Source organism: Trachypithecus francoisi, unplaced genomic scaffold (genome assembly GCF_009764315.1).
Source record: "Trachypithecus francoisi isolate TF-2019V2 unplaced genomic scaffold, Tfra_2.0 Lachesis_group10, whole genome shotgun sequence".
Classification (NCBI taxonomy): domain Eukaryota; kingdom Metazoa; phylum Chordata; class Mammalia; order Primates; family Cercopithecidae; genus Trachypithecus; species Trachypithecus francoisi.
This window is the reverse complement of record NW_022681455.1, coordinates 28902648-28914912: the sequence shown is the minus strand read 5'-3', so window position 1 is coordinate 28914912 and position 12265 is coordinate 28902648. Positions and strand designations below refer to the sequence as shown.

The 12265-nt window shown below is 43.1% G+C and overlaps 2 non-coding genes across 2 annotated transcripts; both read left to right on the top strand.

The window, feature by feature from the left end:
• Nucleotides 1-566: 566 nt before the first annotated feature.
• Nucleotides 567-639, top strand: TRNAF-GAA. Its single transcript has one exon. It is a non-coding gene; the product is annotated as a tRNA-Phe (tRNA).
• A 5500-nt stretch (nt 640-6139) lies between these two features.
• Nucleotides 6140-6211, top strand: TRNAA-UGC. The gene has a single exon. It is a non-coding gene; the product is annotated as a tRNA-Ala (tRNA).
• The last annotated feature ends 6054 nt before the right edge of the window (nt 6212-12265 follow it).

Below are 12265 nucleotides of genomic sequence, written 5' to 3'. Positions count from 1 at the left end.
GGTGACCAAGCATGGGAGCATCTTCCTGATCTGACCTATTCCTCGCTTTTTCTTTCTTTTTTTTGTTTAGAGACGGAGTCTCACTGTCGCCCAGGCTGGAGTGCAGTGGTGTGATCTCAGCTCACTGCAACCTCGAACTCCCTGGTTCAAGTGATTCTCCTGCCTCAGCCTCCGAAGTAGCTGGTACTATAGGTGTGCGCCACCACTTCTGGCTAATTTTTATATTTTTTGTAGGTGGGGTGTGTTTCACCACGTTGGCCAGGCTGGTCTTGAACTCCTGACCTCAAGTGATCCACCCACCACAGCCTCCCAAAGTGCTGAGATTACAGGCGTGAGTCATCGTGCCCTGTCGTCTTGCCTTTTCTTTCTCGTCTTTTGCGGGGGAAAATTGGATCCTATTTTCGGACATAAATTGCAGCAGAACTTGTATTTTTGGATTGGTGGGAAGGTGAGTGAATGACGGGTGATACTGAAGACAACAGAATTAGGCATTGGAAAATGCACTGACCTTACAAATGGCAGTTTTTACATTTTGAAGAAATGACTAATGAAACAAGTCTAGGGCAGCCGAAATAGCTCAGTTGGGAGAGCGTTAGACTGAAGATCTAAAGGTCCCTGGTTCAATCCCGGGTTTCGGCAGATGCCTTTTGGTTATTTGCATAATTGTCTTTCCGTTATACAACACTTGCACACCAATTCCAGAGGTCTATATATAACTCCAATTTTTTCGCTGTTTTTTGAAAATTCCATAAAGGTAATGTACATATATATGTATGTATATTTGTATCACTCTCTCCACTGAAATCTTCCATGAAGTGTTAACTGATGGCATGTAAATTATTTAAAATCTTAAATCTAGAAAGTTACTAATTTTAAAATCTAAGAAATTCCAATATGCTATAGACTGTGGCAATTACAATTCATTTCTGATTTGATGTTATTTATGTGTGTTGGGTGGGGGTATTTTAAATCACAAGAAATGTGAAGAAACCTGTAAAAGAAGAACTATGTGGTGGTGGTGGTGGTGGTATGTATATTCAAGAAACATTTTGCAATTAGAAACCCCTCGGTTTGTATCTTAAGTCACCTCCACAGCTCTGCAGTTGAACTGCTGGAAAAATAACTTTTGTTTTGTTTTGTTTTGTTGAGGCAGGGTCTCACTCTGTCACCCATACTGGAGTGCAGTGGTATGATCACAGCTCACTGCAGCCTCAGCCTCCCTGGACTCAAGCGATCCTCACATGTCAGGGAGGATCTGAGACTACAGAAATGCAACAACAAGCCTGGCTTTCTCTGTCTCTCTTTTGTACTTTTTTTGTAGAAACTGGGCTTCACTATGTTCCCCCGGCTGTTGTTGAAATCCTGGGCTCAAGCAACCTGCCCACTTCTGCCTCCCAACATGCTGGGATTACAGGTGGGAACCACTGCACCAGACCTAATTACAGGAATATTTTAAGTTTCTTACTGACAGGACATTTCTTCAGCCTGGAACCCTTGTCTAGAATTTCCAAATCTTAAGTTATTTCTGTATTGGTATCCAGGAAAGAATAAAAATAGGTATTTCTTTTTTCTTTCTTTTTTTTTGGAGACGGAGCCTTGCTATGTCACTCAGGCTAGAGTGCAGTGGAAGGATCTCAGCTCACTGCAACGTCCGCCTCCCCCGCACAAGCAATTCTCCTGCCTCAGCCTCCCAAGCGGCTGGGATTACAGGCATCCACCACCATGCCCGACTAATTTTTGTATTTTTAGTAGAGACGGGATTTCACCACGTTGGCCAGGCTGGTCTCCAACTCCTGACCTCGTGATCCACCTGCCTCGGCCTCCCAAAGTGCTGGAATTATAGGTGTGAGCCACTGTGTCCAGTCAAAAATAAGTATTTCTAAATTAATTATTCTGTCAAACATTCATGAAGGGCCCTAGAATACTGGAAATGAAAGCAAATGGGCAGCAAAGTCAAGACTCAGGTGCATGTGCCCCATTTTCCTTTTTTCACTTCAACTCCTCTCTTGAAATTCTGTGTTGGGATACTGGGCCTTTTTTATCCTGAGTTTTTGTTTTTTTTGAATATCTTTTCTTCTTTCAAATTTGTGTTTCATTTTCAGTGTTATTTTCCTCTTACTCCTGCATACTGTGTGAGGAGACAATAATCTACAGTACTTTCAACATCAGAACTGCAGCAAATTGTGAAAGGAAAATTGGTACCAAATAAGAAGCAACCTCAGGGTGGGGACACTGACTGTACAGGAACTAGGAATCAGATACTTTATCCTTTAAGTCACTGACGCTTTCTCAACTCAGAAGCTTGTGTTTTATTTCAGTAAGAAATATTTGATAGGCTGGGCGTAGTGGCTCACTCCTGCAATCCCAGCACTTTGGGAGGCCAAGGCAGGTAGATCACCTTAGATCAGAAGTTTAAGACCAGCCTGGCCAACATGGTGATACCCTGTCGTTACTAAAAATACAAAATAATAATAATAATAATAATAAATTAGCCAGGCGTGGTGGTGGATGCCTGTAATCCCACCTACTCAGGAGGCTGAAGCAGGAGAATCCCTTGAACCCGGGAGGCAGAGGTTGCAGTGAGCCTAGATCGCACCATTGCACTCCACCCTAGGCAACAAGAGCAAGACTCCGTCATAAAAAAAAAAAAAAAAAGGAAATATTTGATTACACAAATGGCAGCATTAAATGTTTTCTTGCCTAGCACAGTAATGATTCCTTTACATTTTGTTGAAATCGAAGGCCTAGGGTAATTCTAAGCATGATTTGTCTCTCATTGAATACCTTAAAAATGAGGCTAATAATGATTATGTAAAATGGGATGTTGTAAAGGTCTAAGGAGATCATGCATAGGAATGCATTTAGTCAAGTCCACTCGTGGTGTGAAACCTAATTACTGGCAGGCCATGTTCCATGTCCTTTGGCTCTGGGATTCTCCCAGAACAGCACCTAAATAGATAACATTGTCTCTAGACAATGCTGTCCAATCGAAAGATTATACAAGTCTTCTACTTTAGCTTCTGGGATAAAAAGAACTTTTTTAAAAAAAATACAAATCATAAACGAGAGCCACTTCTGTAGTTTTAAATTTTCTAGTAGTCACAGTTAAACAACAAACAGGCAATACTTATTTTATATCATTTTTTAATAATTTCAACTTTTAGCCAGGCAAAGTGGGTAATACCTGTAATTCCAGCGCTTTGGGAGGCCGAGGTGGGCAGATCACCTGAGGTCAGGGGTTCGAGACCAGCCTGACCAACATGGTGAAACCCCGTCTCCACTAAAAATACAAAAATTAGCTGGGTGTGGTGGCGCACACTTGTAATTTCAGCTACTTGGGAGTCTGAGATAGGAGAATCACTTGAAACCTGGAGGAAGAGTTTGCAGCGAGCCCAGATAGCGCCACTGCACTCTAGCCTGAGACAGAGCAAGACTGTCTCAAAATAATAATAACACTAATAATAATAATTTCAACTTTTATTTTAGATTCAAAGGGTACGTGTCCAGGTTTGTTACATGGGTATATTGCATGATGCTGTGGTTGGGGTGGGATTAATCCCATCACCCGGGTAGTCAGCATAGTATCCAATAGTTAGCTTTTCAAGTCTTTCCCCTTCTCGCCTCCCCCTCTAGTAGTCCCCAGTGTCTATTGTTTCCATCTTTTATGTCCAGTTTTACTAATATATGTAAATCACCTTGCATGTCCAAAATATTGTTTTAACAAGTAATCAATCTTAAAATTATCAGTGAGATATTTTATGTTTAAAAAATGATACTACATCTGGCCAGGCGCGGTGGCTCCTGCCTGTAATCCCAGCACTTTGGGAGGCCGAGAAGGGCAGATGACGAGGTCAGGAGTTTGAAACCAGCCTGGCCAGCACGGTGAAACCCCATCTCTACTAAAACTACAAAAAAAAAAAAAAAAAAAAAATTAGCCGGGCATGGTGGCACACGCCTGTAATCCCAGCTACTCAGGAGGCTGAGGCAGGAGAACGCCTTGAACCCGGCAGGCAGAGGTTGCAGTAAGCCAAGATTGTCCCACTGCGCTCCAGTCTGGGTGACAAAGCGAGACTCCACGAAAAAAAGAAAATTACGTCTTTGAAATCTGGTACATATTTCTCACTTTCAACACATCTTAACTTGGACTGGGCAATTTTCAGTACTCAATACCCATTGTGGCTAATGATAACCATATTGGACAGTGCAGATTTAAACATATACTTTACATATTTTTAGGTTTTCAAAATTGAGTATGTATGTATGTCTTCAAAATTAAATGTTTAATTTCTCAGAAGAATGCTGTGTTAAATGAGTTCATCCTACAGATTATATGCAAAAAACATGTTGTTGGTAGATAGCCTGAAAATAGCTACAGATACTTAATTATTTAAAATTCTCCCATTTTTGTCAGGCAACCTTCTTACTATGAATTCCCAAGAATCCAATAGACGGCCAAGTTTCTCTTGGTGTAACACAACATGAAGATGAAGGAGTTTCTGCAAACTGTGCTAATATTGCTTTTACAGCATCAAAGAGCCAAGATAATCCTTCCCATCATTTACATGCACACACAGACAGAGTTAGGCAGGCAAACACACATGAATACACATCAGTTTTGTATATAACAATTTTCTAGTTTCTCCTTCAGTGAAATCTATCACTCATTGTTTCCTATTTTTATTCTAGAAATCCCATCAGCCCACTGAAAAGCCAAGTCTGCCACACAACTTGCAATCTGCCAGTTTTTAAAGGCATCAATGTTATTTTATTAATATTGGCAAAGGCTCGTATATGGGCAAACCAGAATGAGCAAGAGTTAATAGTCACTAGAAATTTGGTGCTGAGAAATGGGTTTTCTTCTCATCTTCTTATATAGTTCAAAGGACACACAATAAGTCCCAAGAGTCAGGAACTTCTTAGGAACAAACTTGTTTGTTGACTACAAATATCACGAATAGGTTTCTAATTTCCATATCTCAAAGTACACTTAAAAGTCTTTACTCATCCTCCGTGTAATGTGTCTACTACTACTAATGCTTACAAATCCCAGGCTGGAGACGGAGTTAATTGCCTGAGTTCTGTATGTAACATCCTCACAAACGTGCCCCACAGATACTTTAAATTTAGTATGAGCCAAACTAACTCATTTCCATCTTCCAATCTATCTCCCATTCCTAAAAGCTGTTAAAACCTCTCCCCTTTTCTGCACCTGCTTGTGTTTGGCAATAGACTTTGTTTTTTTAAACCATTCTTCAATCCTGTTTGTATTTATCTTCGGTCTTATTCTCATAATTCAACCCTTCTCTCCATCCCCATATCTGTTTTTCATTCACGCCTTATGAATCCCTTCCCCTCCCCTTCCCTCCCCTCCTCTCTTCTCTCCCCTTCCCTTCCCTTCCCTTCCCTTCCCTTCCCTTCCCTTCCCCTCCCCTCCTCTCTTCTCCCTCCCCTCCCTTCCCCTCCCCTCCCCTCCCCTCCCCTTCCTTCCCTTCCCTTCCCTTCCCTTCCCTTCCCTTCCCTCTCTGTTGCCCAGGCTGGAGGGCAGTGGCGCAATCATAGCTCCCTACAACCACCAACTCTTGAGCTCAAGCCATCCTCCCTCCTCAGCCTCTGGAGTACCTGTGAGTACAGGCGTAAGACGCCGCACCAGCTAGGGACCCTTATGAAAAACATGCTGAGTGCCTCGCTCTCAGGTTTTCTTCTGATTGTGGCTTTCCTCCACCACATCTTACCTTTAATATTCCTATTGAGCAAACAACAATTATGAAGCGTTTTAGGCAGGAAAACGCTGAATTTCAATGGCTTCGTGTGGTATCTGGAAGAAATCAAAAGAAACGAAAACCAGAACTTGATTCTTGCCAAGCATAATAGAAGGAGACCCGAAGAACTCAATGTCTTGAAGCCACAATGGAAACTTCTTGTAGTTATTACCTGACACTTTTCTAATCTTTTGTTTTTCATTTCAAGTCCTACGTAGTATTCTAAAGAATCTGTATCCCCCGTTAGTTCCAAGTATCTCCTGCTCAGAACGGCTCTCCACACTCCAAAATACTGACCACTACTACCAGCATGCTCACGGAGAGTCTCAGGAAATGAAAGTTACCTCCTGGAAATTATTACAAACAGGTCTTTTTAGCAAGGGGGTGTAGCTCAGTGGTAGAGCGCATGCTTTGCATGTATGAGGCCTCGGGTTCGATCCCCGACACCTCCAAGTGATGGTTTTGCTCTGGCAGTTCTCAAGCAGCAGATTTCTGCCTTTTCACATTTTTCTATCCTATTTCTGCACAAATAGACAGTAAAAATGTAGCCCAATACGCAGCCTCGAACTATCTCCACTGGCTATGCCTTGAGCCTCAACATCACCTAAGGCAATTGCCACAGCAGAAGGAAGACAAACAAGAAATGAGGGAGAAAGAAGAACGGAATCTCAACAGGGTCTCTGGAAACCAAACAAAAGCGTGCACATTCACAGGCGGCTCGCGTTCCCTCCCATTTTGTACTATGATTAAGGAGACGCCAAGACAAAGGAAAAGAAGGAAGAAAAGCGCTCTGCAGGTATCTTTTTTTTTTTTTTTTAAGTTATTTTTGTTTTCTGGGTTAAAGAACAGAGCGAAAGCCTCTGTCCACTGATTTCCCCACCGGTCTCTCCTTGTCGACCTGAGCAGAGAGCGCAGCCACCAGTATGATCCGGTACTGAGACAAGGACTGTTGTGGCTCTCCAGCCGCTTGAGATGGGAGTGGCAGGACACTGGACAACCGAACGAAGACCATAGGGGAATTAGAGGCCTTCAACGTGCGAGGAGCAGAAACCAATACGGATCAACATTCGGTACTAATATTCCATAAGACTGATTTGTATTCCTGTATTTCCTCAGCCACTCCGTTTTCCTCGTTACAATAAAATATTGCCTGGGAACTTCTGGTAACAGCAAACGGAGGCCCCATATAAAAAACTAGGAAAAGATTTTCTGTCACAATGGAAAATACATGCAGACTAAAAGGTAAGTAGATCACAGGTGTGTCCGGCACTTCCTGCCCTGGGAAAAACCAGACAAACTTTTCATGTTCTTTCTCGATCCATCTGATTATATCTGCTTTTTTTGGAGAGGGAACTCCCAAGAAATCCTATGCACTCATGATACCTTTTAGGGTTTCCAGTGATGTATGATTTCCAAACTGCTGTTCTCTCTGTACGTATTTCCTGTTGAATTCAAGTGTCTTTGAGAGGCAAGAGAGTATGACGTTTGTTCCTAGTCCACCAGCCTGTCAGGCTGGCATGATAGATATACTCTATGAGGCTGACGTGACCTTACTTGCTTCTTTTGTCCAGTGAAAATGTCTATAACCAGCATCCAGGAGGGATACCGTCTGGTGAAACCTGCTTAGCTGAGGACTGGCCCTGTATGTGCCTCCAGACCAATCATATGTTTGTTTTGAGATACATTTTTTTGGAGGAAGGTAATACACACATGCCATGTATTTTCTTTTTGTTTCATACTTTTCCTTCTTTAATTTCCTGATATCCATTGGTTTTCTCCAGGCAAACGGTGGCATGTTAGCCACAGTGGACACTGCACAGGAGAGCAAGGGGTGGGGGATTTGGGTGCTGCAAGCAGAATAATAAATTTCAGGCCCAACCTTAGGTCTATTGAATCAGAACTGCTGAGTATGGGGCTCAGCCTCCTGTGTTTGAATAAGCCCTCAAGTGACTCTGATGCTAAAGTTTGTGAAGCACTGCTCTAGAAGTTTCAGGAGGTCCCAGGGTCAGGCACCTGCTGAGGAGGAAGAGTTGGTCCTGGGGTTCCCTACCTATTCTCAATCAAAAACTCAAACCTAGGAAAAGTCAGTGAGTATTGTATTCATCTTATGTCAGGGCTGGGGTTTTACCGTTTCTTTGACCCTTTGAATATTTTAGGTAACTTTTCAGGTCACACACAACAGACTGATTTTCCTCTGGAAGAACTGACAGGAATTCTCTTGAACCAGGAGACTCTTCTGAGCTGAAATATCTGGAGCTTTCTCAAGCTATTTGGGCCCTTCAATTTGAAACCCAGGCTTGGACGATTCTAAGCCCTATGACAGAGAGTAATCATTTTCTCTCCACCTTCAGGGTGGGGACTAACCCTCAGGGTTGGGAGTACTGCTGTCTCTTCAGCCCCCACCAATTCTACCAATGCTCTGGTTGTTAAAATCCAGTGTATGCATGAAATGTAATAAAAGTATCTTCGCAGCAGTAAGTAGAGAGTTCCTTGTTGTGAGTAGACCATTCCTCTTCCTCCTTGGAAAAAATTCTCTATCCACTTTCTACATTTTCACGTTTGTCTCTTCCTCTACACACACACCTCAGCTGCTGCTTTATTTCCACTTGTCTCATGTAAGGATCTTTTATGTAGTAACCTTGGCTTTTCCCAGTGTTCGTGCTTCCACGAGTTGGATGTAAGTAATATAGGAGCACACTGCAAAAGTGTAGGTGATACTGTCCAGAAAGGAACCCGAATTTCAGAGGCTTGCTGATGTAGAAGAAAGCCAAGATATTAGACTCATAGAGCTTCTCTCTGCTAGGTAGGTTGAAATCTGGACACCCTGAATTCCATAAAAACAAGGTAGTACTCCTTCTGAAAACCCTCTTAAGTTTAAAATATACTGGGACTGCCCTACCTTTCTTGTTTTCCATGACTTGTATTCCAAGCTTGACAAGCTAAAACAAAAACAAAAGCAAAGAACACTCTTCCTATCTATAACAAAGGGGCTTAAGCAGGAGGGTCTCTCTTCCTGGTTCAACACTCTTCCCTCGCGAACAGTAGGGATTGGAAATAGGCAGCTTCTCTGTCCTTTCCTCGGAAGCCACCAATACCACCCACCTGTACCAAAACTCAAGAGTACCCGTTATCCCCAGTGTCCGAGTCAGTAAAGGAGCTGCGAGGCATTCTCAATGCTGCGACTGCCTTAAGCAAAACGAGAGATATTGCGGGAAAGCGTTTTCAGTTCACTTCTACAGGGAATGAGCCCTCTCGCTCATCGCGGACACCGAGGAAACGCAGCGGAGATGGGCTTCCGGGCTGCACTCCGCCTCCCGGCCCACCCAGATCCTCTGGCAGCCTCGGGCGCTCGCCCACTTCGCTTCTCCTCCGCCTTTGCCGCTGCAGCCGTAGGTTGCGCATCCCACCGCGTCCCTGTTTCCCTCTCGAGCTCTTTTCGCAGGCGGTCCTCGTTCTCTCCATCCGTCGTTTCTTGAGTGTCAGAACTGGAGCAATAGCGTCCCCAAGACGAAATCCATGCTGGGTTTCGAGACCACGGTGCTGGTCCAGGCGCTGGCGAGGGTAAGGACGGGCAGCGACCCACGCTCCTGGGTCTTCATTTCTAATAGCTGGGAATTCCACTTTCTCACCTCCTCACCTGCACCTAAATCCCCGAGGCGGTACTGACCCTTCTGTTTTAGTATCCACCTACGTTAACTCTTGATAGACGAGTACAGCCCTTGAAGGAAGAGGGAAAAGAAATGTGAGAAGGGATAATTTAAAACAAGCTTTTTGGTTTGAAATTATTTCAAACCTACAGAAAAGTTGCAAAAATAATACAAAGAACTACCATACACACGATACTCAGATTTAGCAATTCCTGGTATTTTGCCACAATGATTCTCCTCTCTCTTTACTTCTAAATACGCACACACACACTAGTATTTTTCTCATGGACTTTATTTTTATTTATTTATTGAGACAGGTCTTGCCCTCTTGTCCAGGCTGGAGTGCAGTGGTGCGATCTCGGCTCACTTCAACCTCTGCCTCCGGGTTCAAGCGATTCTCCTATCTCTGCTTCCCGAGTAGCTGGGATTAGAGGCATGCACCACTACGCCAGGCCAGTTTTTGTATTTTTAATAGAGACGGAGCTTCACCATGTTGGCCAGGTGGTTCTGGAACTCCTAACCTCTGGTGATCTGCCCGCCTCGGTCTCCCGAAGTGCTGGGATTATAGGCGCGAGCTAACCCTGCGCTTCTGTGTTCTTTTAAATCATCCCCATCATTCTGGCACAGAAAAATATCTTAGGTTCATCTTGTAGTTTTCCTGGCACAGTCCTGGAATCAGTGTAGTTGATAATAGTAGCTACTTTCTATTAGTATCTCTGGTTCCTTTTAGTAGAGAATGGTATTTGAAAATCAAAATATAGAGTTATCTTGCTCATTGTTTCTCAGGTATTTCTTCCAGGCCCAGTTAGCAGACAGATCTGTAGGGAAAATGTACTTTTTGTTTTCTTTTTTTTTTCTTCTTGAGACAGAGTCTCACTCAGTCGTCCAGACTGAGTGCAGTGGCGCGATCTTGGCTCGCTGCAACGTCCTCCTCCCGAATTCAAGCGATTATCCTGCCTCAGCCTCCCGAATAGCTGGGACTACAGGCGCGGCCCCTACACCCTGCAAAGTTTTGTATTTTTAGTAGATACGGGATTTTGCCATGTTGGCCAGGCTGTTCTCCATTTCTGACCTGAAAGAAGTGATCCACGCCTCTCAGCCTCCCGAAGTGTTGAGATTACTAGCGGGAGCCACTGCGCCCGGCTATGTATAACTTCATACTGATGCCTCCAATTCCCATCAACACCAACAGGACTATTCTTTACCTTCTTTTTCTTACAGTGACAACCTGGTTCCAACAACACACACAGTCTCACACACTCATTTTCCCAATCCTAAAATTCACATAAAATCTCAGAATTCCTACAGCTTTAGCTCTACAAAAAATAACCCTCATACATAGAGTTTAAGATTTCTTTCCTCTTCTTTTTGTGCTTACAATTAAACAACGAACTGTGTAAAGCATTTTCTTAAATCAGTTATTTCAATGGGGTTACGTTATTGTTTCACAATGCAGTTTTAATTTGAGTCTATTTGTACTGAATTTTAGGGTATTTTCACACACACTTGAGTCAGTTTTATTTTTTGACTATTTGAGACTAACATGCTTCCAAGAGTCAAAAGAATACGGAATATTATAATCAGAAAATTTGCAAGAGAATGTTGTATGCCAGGACACACTCAAATGACTGAATGGAAGTATACCCCAGGAAATCTAACGCGATGGGGAGCCCACCTTGGGGTGAGTTGATCTTGGGCTGACCACAAATCAGGAACAGTGCCTTTATTTGTACTATTAAGCTGCCTTTCTTTTGGTGTAGCGGGTCCTAAGACAGGAAACGCTTCCTGTAGAAAATTAAGAGTGGAATTAGAAACATGAAGATTGTCAAGACAGAGCCCAGACTCAGACTATAATAGTCATGAAAGTATTCTCTGAAACAAGAGCTTGGGGGGGGGGGGGGGTTGTCGCTCAGTGGTAGAGCGCATACTTAGCATGCACGAGGTCCTGGGTTCAATCCCCAGTACCTCCAGGTTTTCTTTTCTTCCCGGGGTACTAGTAAGAAGCAGCCCGTGATAATCCCCAAATTAAAAATTTTCTGTCTGTCAAGGTGAATTGTGTTGGCATTTCTCTCTCATACACAGAGGTGACTCGTGTTTATTCCTTTAAATCTATTTGCTGCTTAGGGTTATCCACTTATATTTTCTAAGCAGTCCACCAATTACTAACATGGACCACGCACGAGGGAAGCAAGTAGTATTCCTGGCCATGCAGCCGATATCTAGTTGTAAATGAAATCATCAGGAACCATAGAACTGTGCAGCCCAAGTCTGATTTCAGATCGGAAGCTAAAAGCCTCAAGTCCTTTTCTGTTTCTTCTTTTAACTCCCTCAAACCAGGTTGCAGAAGCCCTACAAACTTTCACTAAACGATTACACGGCCGGTGGTTGACGATTTGATGTGCTGGTGGTCACTTTTTCCATTAGAGACTCACATAGTTTGAAACTTAAACTATTTAACTACAAACACAGGGCAAATGATGAAAAGATAGTAGTCATCTCAGCTGAAATTTGGTGGAAGTAAAAAGCACTTCTCTGGGTCCTCTGAGGAAGTTTCTGGTCTGAGATGCAAACACTCTGAACTCCAGGAACCAAGATCAGTATAGGAGAAAGCTCATTTTGTTGTTTTTCATACATAAAAGTAATGAACGTTTATTCTCCCAAGCTCAACGGATCCTTTTCTACTTCATTGTACTTACTCTCCGGAAATAATCTCCTTCTAAGCTAGGGAACAACCCATATCTCCAGATTAGAGCTCTTTTTAGAGTTTCGGATTCTGGCATTACAGTACTAAGCAGAAATCCACAGGGAAATACTCTGCAAGCATGTTAATACTAACTTGTTGAAAGAAAATCTGTTTTA